This window comes from Mustela lutreola, chromosome 7, assembly GCF_030435805.1.
Source record: "Mustela lutreola isolate mMusLut2 chromosome 7, mMusLut2.pri, whole genome shotgun sequence".
In the NCBI taxonomy this organism is placed as follows: Eukaryota; Metazoa; Chordata; class Mammalia; order Carnivora; family Mustelidae; genus Mustela; species Mustela lutreola.
This window is the reverse complement of record NC_081296.1, coordinates 128,165,857-128,184,524: the sequence shown is the minus strand read 5'-3', so window position 1 is coordinate 128,184,524 and position 18,668 is coordinate 128,165,857. Positions and strand designations below refer to the sequence as shown.

The 18,668-nt window shown below is 37.4% G+C and overlaps 1 long non-coding RNA gene across 2 annotated transcripts in view; it reads left to right on the top strand.

Moving 5' to 3' along the window:
* Positions 1-18,668, top strand: part of LOC131836794 (uncharacterized) — a 141,726-nt gene that overhangs the window by 74,132 nt on the left and 48,926 nt on the right. The window contains exon 2 of one of the 2 annotated variants that reach the window (XR_009355784.1): positions 11,998-12,077. The exons of the other annotated variant lie outside the window; for it this stretch is intronic. This is a non-coding gene — a long non-coding RNA (uncharacterized LOC131836794). The remainder of the gene's footprint in view (positions 1-11,997; positions 12,078-18,668) is intronic. 2 annotated transcript variants of the gene reach the window in all.

Sequence of the window (18,668 nt, the reverse complement as noted above, 5' to 3'; positions counted from 1 at the left end):
GAGGTTGATGGAAAATGAAGCGTTACCTGGCTTAATAGGTTTCAATCTCCTGCACAGGCAGCTTCAGTGATATTTTGGAGTCTGTTAAAAGGGACTCAAAATTGCACAGTAGGAAGGAACTCCCAAATAACTCCTTGAAGCTCTGTTTTCTAGATTATCAAAAAAGAAAAATAGGAAAAATGCATAATGTATTATTTTCTTTGGTGGTTGTTCTGTTGATGTAAGATATGCTCTTCTTTACTAGAAAATTACAAGGAATACCTATAGCATGTCCAAGTAAATGGCCTTAAATAATAAATGAGATTTAAATAAAAGCATAACTATTGAAATAATAGGAGAATACAGTTTTTAGTTTAAAAAGTAAGATATTGTATTACTCCACTTTCATTTCCTATATCTTGACTCAGTCCAGTGCAAAACTCGGGGGAAAAACAGGGTTTTCCCTTGTGATGTCTGTTTTAGAATAAGAAACAGAGAATTTATACATAAAAATAATTTTGTTGATTAGTATTTGTCTTTGAGTTGTACTAAAAATAGAGATGTTCTAGAAGCATACATACACTGCATCAAAAACTAATGATGTATTTTATGGTGGCTAACATAACACAATAAAAAAAAGAAGCATAAAAACACTGATTTTTATATGGATACTCACTATATAATTTCTAATTAAATCTTGTCTTTTGAATGATTGTTCTTTGGGCACCTGGCTAGCTCAGTCGGTTAAGCATCAGCTTTTGGCTCAGGTCAAGATCCCAGGGTCTTAAGATTGAGTCCTGCATCAGGCTCTCTGCATGAAGCCTATTTCTTCCTCTCTCTCTGACTGCAGTTCCCCCTGCTTGTGCTCTCTCTCTCGCTCTCTCTGTCAAATAGATAGATAGGTAGATAGATAGATAGATGATACATAGATAAAATCTTTTAAAAAAAGAAAGAAAAAAAAGAAATATTGTTCTCTTCCTATGATATGTTGAGTTGATTTTAAAGCAGATTCTCAATTACACTTCTGTAGCACCAAATGCGTACTACAATGTCTGAACCACATCCTGCTGTTACTTTGGCCAACACCATGAGTAAAAGGACAGAGAAGGGTGTCACAGTTGTTCATATGTATAATATTCATTATGATACAAAATTATCTTCTTGTTTTAAACTTTTCTTTTAGTCTTCCCAACACGGCTCATAACAGGTTTGGTGAACGGATAGACTGGACAAGGGGAGTGGTTTGTTGAATGTGCTCGTACAAGCAAAAAGCAAATTTATTTTTATGACTTCTTGCTTAACCCCATCCTCTTCACTCACTCTTTGACCCCATATGATCACCATTCTCACCCCATCTGTTGCAATATCAATTCTCATATCTTTTCCTATTACTTCATTTAACAAAATGTCAGTACCGCTAGGGTAACCAACAGCCCAGGTTTGCCAGGACTGAGGAATTTCCAGAGATGTAGGACTCTCTATGCTGAAACCCAGAATGACTAACAGGGATGATTTGTCAACCTAAATGAACGGCCTAGAAATCATGAGACTCCAAACTTCTTCAGCTCTTACTCAGACTTAAAATTCTGCTGTGCAAGAGGCTCCTGTGGTCAGATTTTGCACTATTTCTCATCTTGCTTTTCTACTCTTCTTTGTCCACTCACAAAGCTGCACTTGGCTGCTCCAGGTTTGATTTTGGAAACGGACAGTAAGGTCAGCCAAGATGGGTACAGGCAAAATCTATATCAGTAACCTCTGAGAGGATCCTGCCTTTTCTTAACATGCTTGAAATCAATTTCATCAGATTCAACAGAGAGATCTCTCTCATTTATTCTTCCTAACTCTCCTCTGCAGAATGTCAAGGATTTGGGATGAGTTTGCTTTATTTTGTCTTTCAGTAGTTAATTACCGTGATATGGAAATGCCATACAAATGAACTTTGTATTAGCCACAAGCTATGCTGGCCTAATGTGAGTTTTCCATAAGACCTCAAAAACAGAGGATGGCAAATTGAGATCTATTATTGAAACTGTTGGAATTATTTTCTTGATAAGTTTACAAGAATAATGTGAAGACCTTGTATTTTGGGGGGAAGAGGAGAGAATGGGGTATGATTAGGGAAAATTGTGGGTTCCCAGATACAGTTCTTCCATTACCAAACAAGGGATGATCTGAGGTAATGATTGTATATACTGCCTTTCACTGGTTGAAAAAGAAATGTTAGTGACTGACAAATAATAGTAAGCCTTTCCTTCTGACCCAGTATAAATTGCCTGTGAGGTTTGTCAGTTCTCTGGATTTGTAGACAATCCAGGAAACTCACTGACCATGGAAAGACTCATATTTTAAAATACTATCAAAGGCGTACACGCTTTACTGTCAGGATAAAAGCTCTCTAGAATGGCAAATATTCAAGTCCCAGGTTTCTGAGGGTCTCTTCATTCTTTTCTCCACATTTATTCCCCACCCTTCTAAACTGATTCAGGATTTTAGATGTCCTATTAATTGTTTAACCACTCTGGCTTTACAAATTCACAGTACTTCCAAAAATAGTCTGTGTTCATGCTTGGATATGAATCTTTTTGAGAAATCAGGATACTTCCTATAGTGAGTGAGGGAGATCTAAGATAAATCTTAGATAAATCTAAGCTCCCTCCATGAAATGGAAAAACAAGGCTAGATCTCAACTTATTATATTGACTGTGTTTATGCCTAAATTGATTTCAGCCCAAGTTTTGACTAGTTTCTATCCTTATATAAATAATTGGAAATCATTACAAAATGTTTTCTGCTACAGGAACTTAAATCACACTTTATAAAAATAGACAATATTTGGAAATAAGAATGTATACACTCTTAATCTGATTATTGCTTACCATTCAATTCTTATCACTTAATGTGGAGGTGTTTATCTTTGGTCAAAAAAATGGCCTAAACTCTGACCTATAAAATATGTCTAAAATAACTAGAGTGATCTTTTACTTTTTTTTTTCTGTAAACCAAGGCAGTTTTAAAATGAGTGGGATCATGAAAAATATTTAAAATCAAATATTTTTTGAATGTTTGGTGATCAAAATATAATTTTAATATATTAGCAGATCTATAAATTAGTCTTAATAAAATTTTAATTTCAGAAATAAAAATACCCATAACATAAATATTTATTTTTTAAAAAAGCAAGAAAGCTCATTATATTTATATTTATGTCATATATTACATGTATAGAATAATATATGCATATGTTATTTCATATATAATTACATATTGTTATATTAATATTATTTATGTATTTCTATTTTTATACTGATTTTCTCAATGTTTAAGAATAAGAAGACTAATTGTTCTTAGTCTGATTTCTACGATTTAAACAGTATCTTAATCATATCTTAATGACATTTTTAAGATATGTCATTCCAACATATCTTAATGACATTTTTAAAATTAATACATATCGATGTGATTTTTTAAAAATATTTTTGAAAATCATTTGCAATTTTCTTCAAAGTTGCACTTTATGGCTAGTAAATAAATATGAACACACACACACACATATACATAAACAAATAAGAAAATCTTCAGTTGATTCTTTTCTAGAGATCATAATATTTTAACTCATAAAATATTCACTCTGTAGGTGCTAGTGGGGAATATTGCTAAGTGGGGAATATTCTCCATTCTAAATTGTATTGAAGTCTAAACATTTTTTGGCTGAAATGTTTTTATGTTATTATGTTGCTTCAATTTAGACATTATTTTTTTTAAGATTTAATTAATTTATTTATTTGACAGATCACAAGTAGGTAGAGAGGCAGGCAGAGAGAGAGGAGGAAGCAGACTCCCTGCTGCGCAGAGAGCCCAATGCAGGGCTCCATCCCAGGACCCTGGAATCATGACCTGAGCTGAAGGCAGAGGCTTTAACTCACTGAGCCATTCAGGTGCCCCCAATTTAGACATTATTAATTCAATAATTATTTTTACAAGGAAAACTTGCCAAATTAATTGTTGCCATTTATTCTTTTGAATGTCTTGCCAAATACAGATACTGCAATATCTTTCTCAATTTCAATCTAAAGACAAGCGAAAGAACTTTTGGCTTTGGGCTGAGGAGGAGGCCAAGGTGCAACTCACTTTGGTGCTACTGAATCCAGGTTTATCTGACAGCACACCACCTAAGTTCGACCCCAACAAGATCAGAGTACTCCTGAGGTTAGTGGTGGGAAAGTCAGTGCCACCTCTGCCCTGGCCCCAAGATGGACCATCTGGGTCTATCTCCAAAAAAGCCTGGGGTGATGACACCACTAAGACAACCAGTGATTGGAGGGTATGAGGATTCCAGTGAAACTGACTGTTCAGAATAGATAAGCCCAGATTTAAGTGGTACCTTCTGCCTCTCCCATGATTTTCAAAGCCCTCAAGGAACTTCAAAGAGGCAGACACAGAAAAACATTAAGGACAGTGTAGCTATCATTTTTGACGAGATTGTAAACATTGCCCAACAAATGCAACACCAACCTTTCACCAGAGAATTCTCTGGAACCATTAAAGAGATGCTAGGGATTGTCCAATCTGTGAGCTGTAGTTTTGATGGCCACCACCTGCATGACATCATTGATGGCATAAGTAGTGGTACAATAGAGGGGTGCCTGGGTGGCTCAGTCATTAAGCATTTGCCTTCGGCTCAGGTCATGATTCCAGAGTCCTGGATTCAAGCCCTACATCAGGCTCCCTGTTCCTTGGGAAGCCTGCTTCTCCCTCTCCCATTCCCTCTGCTTGCATTCCCTCTCTTGCTGACTCTCTCTCTCTGTCGAATAAATAAATAAAATCTTTTTTTTTTAAATAAAAATCTTAAAAAAAAAAATAGTGGCACAATAGAAAACCCAACTAGTTGAGCACTCCAAAGGAAAATATTTCAATGAAGGGTTGTTTGACAACCAATAAATAAATGAATGAATTAATTAAAATTTAAAAATTGGGAAAAGGATGAGAAAATAATAATGTATTTTTGAAATACGTTTTGGTATTCAATGTCAGCTTCATCACCAAGATTTTCTGGTTTAGATATCTTAAGCTTATACATATGAAATAATTGTAAATATAGGCAAATATAGGTTAGTTATTAGAGCATCCCAGATTCCCTAGACACAGTTATAAATTATGTCTACACACAAAAAATCCATTCTTAAGTACATTTCTGCTCCAAAATTTCTTAAGTTTCATATACTCCATCATTATCAGACTAATTTTCTGAAATTTTTTACTTTAAATTAAATTTAAAATGCATATTTCACCTTAAAGCCAAAGAATTCTATCATGTATTGAAATTTTTAACTGACTTACATTTATGATAATGTTTTGTCATCAGCAAACTGATTTTCAAAAAAATCTAATTCTTCAGGAGTCAAGATGGCGGAGAAGTAGCAGGCCGAGATTACTTCAGCTAGCCGGAGATCAGCTAGATAGCTTATCTAAAGATTGCAAACACCTGCAAATCCATCGGCAGATCGAAGAGAAGAAGAACAGCAATTCTGGAAACAGAAAACAACCACTTTCTGAAAGGTAGGACCGGCGGAGAAGTGAATCCAAAGCGACAGGATGATAGACCCCGGGGGGAGGGGCCGGCTCCCGGCAAGCGGCGGAGCAACTGCGCACAAAATCAGGACTTTTAAAAGTCTGTTCCGCTGAGGGACATCGCTCCAGAGGCTACCCGGGGCAAAGCCCACACGGGGTCAGCGTGGCCTCAGGTCCCGCAGGGTCACAGAAGGATCGGGGATGTCTGAGTGTCGCAGAGCTTGCGGGTATTGTAATGGGAAAGCCGGCTACAGAGACAGAGCCGACAGTAAGCTCGCAGCTCGGGGTGACCTTGAACCGGTCGCAGGCTCGGTGAGCTCGGAGCGCGGCCGGAGGTCAGGCAGACGGGAGTAACTGGGCGCGGTTCTCTGAGCGCGCACTGAGGAGTGCGGCCCTGGGCTCTCGGCTCCTCCGGGCCGGAGACCAGGAGGCCGCCATTTGTATTCCCGTCCTCCGGAACTCTACGGAAAGCGCTTAGGGAACAAAAGCTCCTGAAAGCAAACCCAAGCGGATTACTCACCCTGGCCCCGGGTAAGGGCGGTGCGGATTACTCACCCCGGCCCCGGGTAAGGGCGGTGCAATGCCGCCTGGGGCAAAGACACTTGAGAATCACTACAACAGGCCCCTCCCCCAAAAGATCAACAAGAAATCCAGCCGAGACCAAGTTCACCTACCAAAGAGTGCGGTTTCAATACCAAGGAGAGGAGCAGAATTCTAGAGGAGGAGAAAGCAAAGCACGGAACTCATGGCTTTTGCCCTGTGATTTTTTTTAGTCTTGCGGTTAATTTAATTTTTTTCTTTTTCAGTTTTTGTTTTTTTTTCTCGCCTTCGGGTAAAATTTTTTTTTTTAACTGTTACCTTTTTCTTTTTTAACAATTTTTTACTACTTTATCTAATACATATATTTTTTCTTTTTTATATTTTTCTTAGGTGTTTTCTTTTTTTAAAAATTCTTTTCTTTTTTTTTTCTTTCTTTTTCCTTTTTTTTTTTTTTTTCTTCTTCCTTTTTGAACCTCTTTTTATCCCCTTTCTCCCCCCTCACGATTTGGGATCTCTTCTAATTTGGTTAAAGCATATTTTCCTGGGGTTGTTGCCACCCTTTTAGTATTTTACTTGCCCCCTCATATACTCTTCTCTGGACAAAATGACAAGACGGAAAAATTCAACACAAAAAAAAGAACAAGAGGCAGTACCGAAGGCTAGGGACCTAATCAATACAGACATTGGTAATATGTCAGATCTAGACTTCAGAATGACAATTCTCAAGGTTCTAGCCGGGCTCGAAAAAGGCATGGAAGATATTAGAGAAACCCTCTCAAGAGATATAAAAGCCCTTTCTGGAGAAATAAAAGAACTAAAATCTAACCAAGTTGAAATCAAAAAAGCTATTAATGAGGTGCAATCAAAAATGGAGGCTCTCACTGCTAGGATAAATGAGGCAGAAGAAAAAATTAGTGATATAGAAGACCAAATGACAGAGAATAAAGAAGCTGAGCAAAAGAGGGACAAACAGATACTGGACCACGAGGGGAGAATTCGAGAGATAAGTGACACCATAAGACGAAACAACATTAGAATAATTGGGATTCCAGAAGAAGAAGAAAGAGAGAGGGGAGCAGAAGGTATACTAGAGAGAATTATTGGGGAGAATTTCCCCAATATGGCAAAGGGAACGAGCATCAAAATTCAGGAGGTTCAGAGAACACCCCTCAAAATCAATAAGAATAGGCCCACACCCCGTCACCTAATAGTAAAATTTACAAGTCTCAGTGACAAAGAGAAAATCCTGAAAGCAGCCCGGGAAAAGAAGTCTGTAACATACAATGGTAAAAATATTAGATTGGCAGCTGACTTATCCACAGAGAACTGGCAGGCCAGAAAGACCTGGCATGATATTTTCAGAGCACTAAATGAGAAAAACATGCAGCCCAGAATACTATATCCAGCTAGGCTATCATTGAAAATAGAAGGAGAGATTAAAAGCTTTCAGGACAAACAACAACTGAAAGAATTTGCAAACACCAAACCAGCTCTACAGGAAATCTTGAAAGGGGTCCTCTAAGCAAAGAGAGAGCCTACAAGTGGTAGATCAGAAAGGAACAGAGACCATATACAGTAACAGTCACCTTACAGGCAAAACAATGGCACTAAATTCATATCTCTCAATAGTTACCCTGAATGTTAATGGGCTAAATGCCCCTGTCAAAAGACACAGGGTATCAGAATGGATAAAAAAACAAAACCCATCTATATGTTGCCTCCAAGAAACTCATTTTAAACCTGAAGACACCCCCAGATTTAAAGTGAGGGGGTGGAAAAGAATTTACCATGCTAATGGACATCAGAAGAAAGCAAGAGTGGCAATCCTTATATCAGATCAATTAGATTTTAAGCCAAAGACTATAATAAGAGATGAGGAAGGACACTATATCATACTCAAAGGGTCTGTCCAACAAGAAGATTTAACAATTTTAAATATCTATGCCCCCAATGTGGGAGCAGCCAACTATATAAACCAATTAATAACAAAATCAAAGAAACACATCAACAATAATACAATAATAGTAGGGGACTTTAACACTCCCCTCACTGAAATGGACAGATCATCCAAGCAAAAGATCAGCAAGGAAATAAAGGCCTTAAAGGACACACTGGACCAGATGGACATTACAGATATATTCAGAACATTTCATCCCAAAGCAACAGAATACACATTCTTCTCTAGTGCACATGGAACATTCTCCAGAATAGATCACATCCTGGGTCCTAAATCAGGACTCAACCGGTATCAAAAGATTGGGATCATTCCCTGCATATTTTCAGACCACAATGCTCTAAAGCTAGAACTCAGCCACAAAAGGAAGTTTGAAAAGAACCAAAATACATGGAGACTAAACAGTATCCTTCTAAAGAATGAATGGGTCAACCGGGAAATTAAAGAAGAATTGAAAAAAATCATGGAAACAAATGATAATGAAAATACAACGGTTCAAAATCTGTGGGACACAACAAAGGCAGTCCTGAGAGGAAAATATATAGTGGTACAAGCCTTTCTCAAGAAACAAGAAAGGTCTCAGGTACACAATCTAACCCTACACCTAAAGGAGCTGGAGAAAGAACAAGAAAGAAACCCTAAGCCTAGCAGGAGAAGAGAAATCATAAAGATCAGAGCAGAAATCAATGAAATAGAAACCAAAAAAAACAATAGAACAAATCAACGAAAGTAGGAGCTGGTTCTTTGAAAGAATTAATAAAATTGATAAACCCCTGGCCAGACTTATCAAAAAGAAAAGAGAAAGGACCCAAATAAATAAAATCATGAATGAAAGAGGAGAGATCACAACTAACACCAAAGAAATACAAACTATTATAAGAACATACTATGAGCAACTCTACGGCAATAAATTTGACAATCTGGAAGAAATGGATGCATTCCTAGAAACATATAAACTACCACAACTGAACCAGGAAGAAATAGAAAGCCTGAACAGACCCATAACCAGTAAGGAGATTGAAACAGTCATTAAAAATCTCCAAACAAACAAAAGCCCAGGGCCAGATGGCTTCCCGGGGGAATTCTACCAAACATTTAAAGAAGAACTAATTCCTATTCTCCTAAAACTGTTCCAAAAAATAGAAATGGAAGGAAAACTTCCAAACTCATTTTATGAGACCAGCATCACCTTGATCCCCAAACCAGACAAGGATCCCACCAAAAAAGAGAGCTACAGACCAATATCCTTGATGAACACAGATGCGAAAATACTCAACAAAATACTAGCCAATAGGATTCAACAGTACATTAAAAAGATTATTCACCACGACCAAGTGGGATTTATTCCAGGGCTGCAAGGTTGGTTCAACATCCGCAAATCAGTCAATGTGATACAACACATCAATAAAAGTAAGAACAAGAACCATATGATACTCTCAATAGATGCTGAAAAAGCATTTGACAAAGTACAGCTTCCCTTCCTGATCAATACTCTTCAAAGTGTAGGGATAGAGGGCACATACCTCAATATCATCAAAGCCATCTATGAAAAACCCACCGCAAATATCATTCTCAATGGAGAAAAACTGAAAGCTTTTCCACTAAGGTCAGGAACACGGCAGGGATGTCCATTATCACCACTGCTATTCAACATAGTACTAGAGGTCCTAGCCTCAGCAATCAGACAACAAAAGGAAATTAAAGGCATCTGAATCAGCAAAGAAGAAGTCAAATTATCACTCTTCGCAGATGATATGATACTATATGTGGAAAACCCAAAAGACTCCACTCCAAAACTGCTAGAACTTATACAGGAATTCAGTAAAGTGGCAGGATATAAAAACAATGCACAGAAATCAGTTGCATTTCTCTACACCATCAGCAAGACAGAAGAAAGGGAAATTAAGGAGTCCATCCCATTTACAATTGCACCCAAAACATAAGATACCTAGGAATAAACCTAACCAAAGAGACACAGAATCTATACTCAGAAAACTATAAAGTACTCATGAAAGAAATTGAGGAAGACACAAAGAAATGGAAAAATGTTCCATGCTCCTGGATTGGAAGAATAAATATTGTGAAAATGTCTATGCTACCTAAAGCAATCTACACATTTAATGCAATTCCTATCAAAGTACCATCCATCTTTTTCAAAGAAATGGAACAAATAATTCTAAAATTTATATGGAACCAGAAAAGACCTCGAATAACTAAAGGGATATTGAAAAAGAAAGCCAACGTTGGTGGCATCACAATCCCGGACTTCAAGCTCTATTACAAAGCTGTCATCATCAAGACAGCATGGTACTGGCACAAAAACAGACCCATAGATCAATGGAACAAAATAGAGAGCCCAGAAATAGACTCTCAACTCTATGGTCAACTAATCTTCGACAAAGCAGGAAAGAATGTCCAATGGAAAAAAGACAGCCTCTTCAATAAATGGTGCTGGGAAAATTGGACAGCCACATGCAGAAAAATGAAATTGGACCATTTCCTTACACCACACACAAAAATAGACTCAAAATGGATGAAGGACCTCAATGTGCGAAAGGAATCCATCAAAATCCTTGAGGAGAACACAGGCAGCAACCTCTTCGACCTCAGCCGCAGCAACATCTTCCTAGGAACAACGCCAAAGGCAAGGGAAGCAAGGGCAAAAATGAACTATTGGGATTTCATCAAGATCAAAAGCTTTTGCACAGCAAAGGAAACAGTTCACAAAATCAAAAGACAACTGACAGAATGGGAGAAGATATTTGCAAACGACATATCAGATAAAGGACTAGTGTCCAGAATCTATAAAGAACTTAGCAAACTCAACACCCAAAGAACAAATAATCCAATCAAGAAATGGGCAGAGGACATGAACAGACATTTCTGCAAAGAAGACATCCAGATGGCCAACAGACACATGAAAAAGTGCTCCATATCACTCGGCATCAGGGAAATACAAATCAAAACCACAATGCGATATCACCTCACACCAGTCAGAATGGCTAAAATCAACAAGTCAGGAAATGACAGATGCTGGCGAGGATGCGGAGAAAGGGGAACTCTCCTACACTGTTGGTGGGAATGCAAGCTGGTGCAACCTCTCTGGAAAACAGCATGGAGGTTCCTCAAAATGTTGAAAATAGCACTGCCCTATGACCCAGCAATTGCACTATTGGGTATTTACCCTAAAGATACAAACGTAGTGATCCAAAAAGGGGCACGTGTACTCGAATGTTTATAGCAGCAATGTCCACAATAGCCAAACTATGGAAAGAACCTAGATGTCCATCAACAGATGAATGGATCAAGAAGATGTGGTATATATACACAATGGAATACTATGCAGCCATCAAAAGAAATGAAATCTTGCCATTTGCGACAACATGGATGGAACTAGAGCGTATCATGCTTAGCGAAATAAGTCAAGCGGAGAAAGACAACTATCATATGATCTCCCTGATATGAGGAAGTGGTGATGCAACATGGGGGCTTAAGTGGGTACGAGAAGAATAAATGAAAGAAGATGGGATTGGGAGGGAGACAAACCATAAGTGACTCTTAATCTCACAAAACAAACTGAGGGTTGTTGGGGGGAGGGGGTTTGGGAGAAGGGGGTGGTATTATGGACATTGGGGAGGGTATGTGTTTTGGTGAGTGCTGTGAAGTGTGTAATCCTGGTGATTCACAAACCTGTACCCCTGGGGATAAAAATATATGTTTATAAAAAATAAAAAATTATATTAAAAAAAAATCTAATTCTTCCATTAATAGAATTTAAAAATATGACCATTACAAATTAATTAATTTTCTACTCAAATCATCTCATAGAGTGGCATAAATACATCTATTTGCAAAGTTCTTCTGTTAATGATCTAACACATTAACAAATACATGTATGTGTGTGTATATATATATATATATATATTTTTTTTTTTAACTTTCTTGTACATTCACAGGAAAGCTTGAAGTGGAAAATAAGAGAAATTAATTTAGAACAGTTGCTTGATCTAAATGAAATGTCAAGCTTCACCGGATGGTATGTAAATGCACTTTCCACAGCTAAACATGTTCAATAACTGTGCTTGTCATAGTCTCTTTTAAACATAGTTTCTTTTAGTTATCTATTGCTGCATAACACATTTTCTCAAAATTTAAGTTCAAACAACTCAGTTTTTGAAAGCTGAAAATCTAGAAACAGATCAACTGGATGGTTCTGGCTCTGATCTCTCATAAGGTTGCAATCAAGCTGTTGGCAGAGACTGTAGTTCCTTCAAGACTCACCTTGGGCTGGAGAATTTGCTACCAACCTCACTTGCATGGTAGCTGGCATGCCACAGTTCCTGTCTGGCTCTTGGCCAGAGGCTTAGTCTCTCCCATGTGGGCCTCTTCATAGCAGCTGTTTTCCCCAGAGCAGAGAGAGAGAGAGAGAGAGAGAGAAGGTGCTCAAGATGACAATCAGTCCTTTCTAAGCTCACGTTGACTGCAATATGCCCTTACTTTTGCTATTTACCATACTGACCAACCTTTGTGTGGAGAAGACTAGATACATGATAGAAATAGCAGGAGGCAGAGATCACCGGGAGCCTTCCTGGAGGCATGACCATTCTGCATTTCAAGTACTAGATAACCCCACAACCTCACGGAGTATGGGAAAGGTTAACTGACATTTGCACAGAAACCAACTCACCATCAACTTTCCAGAGAAGTTGAAATTTGGCGCCTAATTTTTCCTCAAATATTTTTGCTTTCTTGAATTTGTTGTGATCAAAAGAGTTCTTGTAAAAATAACATGTGTTAGTGCACAATAAAATAAATAGCTTTGGAATGATGTCATGTAAAAAGTGCTAAAATTAGCACCACAGCAACTGTATTCAGACAGCTCTCTCCGGTTGACAGCAGAACAGCTAAGACTGTATTTCCATACATATCTTGGAGAAAACAGGTCTGTAATTATCCATATTTACCACCATCCCATGAACAGTGACCAAGCAAACTTGCGTACACAGCAGCCTTCGACACGGACAGTGATGTAAGTAGCCAGTGAAGTGGCCAGTCAGGGTGAAGAAACAATTTCAACCCTGCCTCTCCTAAGAAAACACAAGAGTTAACTCTCCCTCACCGCTGCTCTCTGAGCACACTAGTTCTTTTATTCAAGTGTTATGCATCCTGTCCTTAAAAAGGAAATTAGTATTTTGGAGAAAGGGTGGAGAAAAAAATGGGTGGATATAGCTAATCATCCTTTCGATATAAAAGCCCGTTAAAGTGAAAAATGCACTTAATGCATGCGAGTCTCCCAAATTATTAATGGAGACCATGTGAGACACTGGGAGTATTACCAAGCCCATCTTAATTCATTATGGTGAAATAATAACCAAAATACAATAATGCAATAATAATGCCTTCTTTAAAAATAAAAATCCAGAACAGATGCTAAACTGAATGGTATCCCAGGCCAATAGAAACAAACACAGCCTGTCCTGGCAAAGTGAGTGCACTGTCACTGATCACCTTAATAACTTTATATGTAGGCTAAGGAATGTGGGTGGAATGTAGGTTACCATACATATGATGAAAATAGCATTTCCAAGCATTTCATGGTGGTAAAAATCTGTCATCAGTACTATTCCTGGGAAATACATTGTCACAAACTGGAAGTTATGGGAAAAGTGGCAAATATTTGGGGCTGGTGGTGTCCTAATTGTCTTATCACTTTCTTGTGAAAATACAAAAGAATCAGTCCTATTATACTATTGTTTGTGTCAGAAATAGAGATATTTTCATACTGTGAGAGAATGCTGTTAATAAGGGTGTAAATATTGGGTTAGTGGAAAGATGGTAAACAATTTGAACAAACATCAAGTAATAAAGGGCCGTTTGGGCAAATGTTAATTACATACCTATTTCTAATAATTTAAAAAGTGTTTAATAAGCCTGGAGTCATTTCGAGTCATTTCCATAAGCATCTTTGTATGTCCCCAAAGAGAAATTAAGATCAAGGAAAAGGATTCCTACTGCATACTCTTTCAAGTCAGGAGACTTGAGATGAGCACCCCCTACCATTTTACACCTTATTCAGTCAAGGAATTAGTGCATTTCCTCAATCTAATGGCTCATGAGTTTTAAAAGTTGGCTGTTTAAAAAGTATCATTATGAGGGGCGCCTGGGTGGCTCAGTGGATTAAAGCCTCTGCCTTTGGCTCAGGTCATGAGCGGGTCCTGGGATGGAGCCTTGAATAAGGCTCTCTGCTCGGCGGGGAGCCTGCTTCCTCCCTCTCTCTCTGCCTGCCTCTCTGCCTACTTGTGATCTCTGCCTGTTAAATAAATAAATAAAATCTTTAAAAAGAATAAAAAATAAAAAGTATCATTATGAAAAATTCCAGGCACTGAGAAAACCTATGTACCTACCATTTAAATTTAACAAATGCAGAAATTTTGTCATGGGAATTGGCATGTTGTTAGCCTTTTCAGTATTACTAGCTATTAAAAATTGGACTCTAGTTTATATTGAAGCAATATAGTCTTACTTGGTCTTTCTAGAACTTGACTTTCTATTAGTTTATTTAGTATAATGTATTAATTTTAATTTACCTAATATTAGAAAAACGGATCACATACTAATACAGTTAAGGAACTATAGAATTTTCATTTTGTTTTAACTGATCATATCCTTTTAATGATTTTATTGACCTATTTATCTATTTATTTATGTGTAGATTCCTTATATGTGTTGTATAGTAATTATTTTTCCCAGAAACTTTTTAAATATCCTTTCCAAGTCTGTGACTTGTTTTCTAACATTGTACTACTATCTTTTGTCATCAAGAACTCTGCCATTTTAATGTGGTCCAATATGGCACTTTTGTTTTCTTATATGATTTGTGCTTTATGTGTTTTCCTTTTGAAATTCTTCCCTCTACTCTGAGGTCATAAAAATTAACTTTTATGTTATATTATGCAGATTTATCTTTTTTCTTTTCACAGATATATCTTTATTTAATTTGACATTTATCATGAATAAAAACTGACATTTTATCCAATAGAGAAACAATTTCCCATACATCACATTTTGTTTTCCCAGCTTACTTGAGAAAATATTGACATTTAGCATTATGTAAGTTTAAGGTATACAACATGCTGCTTTGGTGTATGTATATATTGTGAAATGATTACCACCATAAAATTAGTTAACAGATTCATTAGTTCACATATTTGCCTTTTGTATGTGTGCGGCAAGAACATCTAAGTTCTACTTTCCTCCCAACTTTTAAGTATACAATGTAACCATTAACTATAGTCACCACTCTGTACACTGGATCCTCCATACCTCTGGAATCAATTATGCTAGGTTGAAGCCAGTTTGCCAGGCTGTTACTGGATCTACAGTGGAGTAAGCAGTTGGCAATCTTGTTACGAGGGGCTTAGGCATGTGTGGGTCCTGTCTGGTCTCTGTAGGGGATGCAACTGCTCCAGGACTTTGGTCAGTAGGATGGCATTGGGACAAGTGTCCATTTCAAGGTCCAAAAGGAGGTACTCAGACAGTGAACCTATTACCGGATACATGGATGGGTGTGGCTCCCAGAGGGTCCTTGGGAGGAGCCCTGCCCTGTCACTGGGTGGGTTCCAAGGTGGGAGGAACTTTCCAGGTGGTGGCTGAGGGGGCTGGGACTGAGTCCAAGCACTGCTTCAAGGTCCACAACCAAGACTGAGGTCTGCATACCTGGCTCTGGAGGCATAAACAAGAATGTCTCCCACCAAGTTCCTGAAGCAAAAGGAGGGGCCCATTACCCACGGTTGGGAGGGGGTAGAGCCAAGTACAGTGCCCTTTCAGAATCTCTGGAGATTCAGATAGGACCCTGTGCTGACAGAACTGCAAGTGGACGGTAGTTGGGAGGGGCTACAGACTGGTTATAGGGCCATATCAGAATCTACAATTGGACCGAGATCGGTAGGCTTACCTTCAGGGGTTCCTGGACTGTGGCAAAGAGGGACTGGAGTTGAGTCACAGGTCACTTCAGTGTCCATGGCCAGGAACAGGTTCTATGTGCCTATTAACTGAGCCATGTTTGGATGTGACTCTCCTCAGGTCCCCTTGCATAACTGAGGTATGCTGGTGACAGGATCAAAGCCAAATGGGGATGTAACCAAGTCCTATCTGAACTACAAATCTCCCACCTGGATCCCACAAAGGCACTTTTGACCATGGGTGGCTGCCAAATTATTGCTGCTGAAGAGAATCTCTTAGTGTGCCATTTGGCTGACACTATTCCACACATCACATACTGATTCATCTATTTTTTTGTTAGCTGTTTGTATAGATATAGATATTTAGTGTATCAGCACCTGTTCTTATACCTACTTACATAATAACTGATATATGCTTGGTTCTGTGTTTGGAGTCTTTATTCTGTTTCACTGTCTATTCTGAACAGTGCTATGTTATATCAAGTGTCATATATCATAGAGACCTTGAGTTCTGGTAGGTTAAATGCCATGCCCTTATTTTTTTCTAAATGGTTTTTAGCGTCCTTAGCCCTTTATTTTGCTCAATTGCTTTAACAAACCCCAGTTGGAATATTGATTGGAATCACATTAAATTTATATGTTGGTTTGGAGAAAACTGTTATCTTTGCAAAGTTGATTATTTTCATCCATAAACACAATGATTTTCATTGATTACCTTATATAACACTATATTTTTTTGAGAGAAGACCTGTAATTCTTCAGTTATTTGTTACTAACTAATGTATAGATGTTTCCTCATTATAAAAGAGACTATTTTATCCATCTATCATCTATCTATCTATCTATCTATCATCTATCTATCTATCTATCTATCTATCTATCATCTATCTATCTGTCTATTGAGAAAGATAGTGTGTGTGCATGAGAGGAGAGGTTGGGAGGGGGCAAAGGCAAAGAGAGAGAGAACCCTAAGCAGGTTCCATGCCCAATATAGAGCCTGACACAGGGGGTGATTTCACAACCCTGAGATCATGACCTGGGCCCAAATCAAGAGTCAGACACTAACGAAACTGACCCGCCCACACACCCTGAAAAAGAGCCTACTTTAAATCACCTTTTTCTAATTTGTTTTAATTCAGTTTGTTTTTATATATTGATCTTGGAACCAACAACCTTGCCCAACTATATTATTAGTCATATTTTGTCTGTAAGTACTCATGGATGTTCAATGTCATTAATCTTGTCTTCTATAAGTACTAACAAGGCTGTTTCTTCCTGTTCCATTCTAATACTCCTTACTTGTTTTGTTTTTCTCTTTTTTTTCTTTTCCTTTCTTACCTCATTGGCTAGAATTTCAAATATAATGTTCATATAGTAGAAAATTGGCTTTTTCCTGACTTTTATGGAAATATTTCTAATATTTTACTAATAATATAATACTTTTCATATTGTTATGGTTATCTTTATCATGTTAAAATATTTCCTTATATTACAACTTACAAAATTATAAATTGATATTATATTTTATTGAGTGCTTTTCTGCATTGGAAGCAATGTTTTGTTGTTGTTGTTGTTTTAATCTTTAAGAATTTTATTACCATTACTAGCCTTTGTTTACTATCCCTTAGCATTTTAGGATTTTATATTATGCTTTTGAAATACTAATTTCAATATAATGCTAAACTCACACAAATTTGAAGAGACTTCCCTCTCTAGTTTTCTGGAGGAATTTGTGTATATTAGGGCTTAAATGGTCCTTTAAAAAGTCCCTATAAATCTTAGTTGGTTTATTAGATCTCTGATGCACTCATCTAAATATTTCCTATATACATGTTCAAATTTATTACAGACAGTCTCATTTGACTTTATGGTGTTGTGAAAGTGATACGCATTCAGAGTAAAACTTACTTAAATTTTTAATCTTTTCTTGGGATGGTGAGCGATATGCAGTATTAACCTCTTTCATGATGCTGGGCAGTGGCAGTGGGCCTCATGTCCCACTCAGCCACACAACCACAAAATTAAGCAACCAGTATACTGACAACCGTTCTGTACCCATATGACCATTCTGTTTTTCTGTACAGTATTTCAGTACAGTATTTAATAAGTTACATGAGATATCCAACACTTTACTATAAAATATGCTTTGTACTAGATGATTTTGCCCAACTGTAGACTAACGTAAGGGCTCTTAGCTTGCTTGAGGTTGGCTAGACTAATCTGTGATGTTCAGTAGGTTGGATTTATTAAAGGCATTTTCCACTTTATGATGTTTTCAATTTACAGTGCTTTTATTGGGACGGAGCTCCATGGTATGTCAAGAAAGATCTATAGTTACATCAACAGTAATGTTTTTCTGAATTGTCTAACGTACTGTTACCTAGAAATGATACTCTCACTCGTGTTACTTACATCCAGCTCTTTTTCTTTGTTGAATTTCCATAGCATTCTGTGAACTTTTTTCAACAAAATTTTATGAGCCATTTTATGTTTGTTTTTTTAGATATGTATGTTCATTGTGTTAATTTAACTTCCATTCTAGAATGATATTCTAGCTGGGATACTACATTCTAGACTTATATGACTGTATTTTATTATTAAATCTCTTATTGTAGATGTAAAATCAACCATTGCTTTATAAATATTTTTTTTCATCTCTTCTTTAT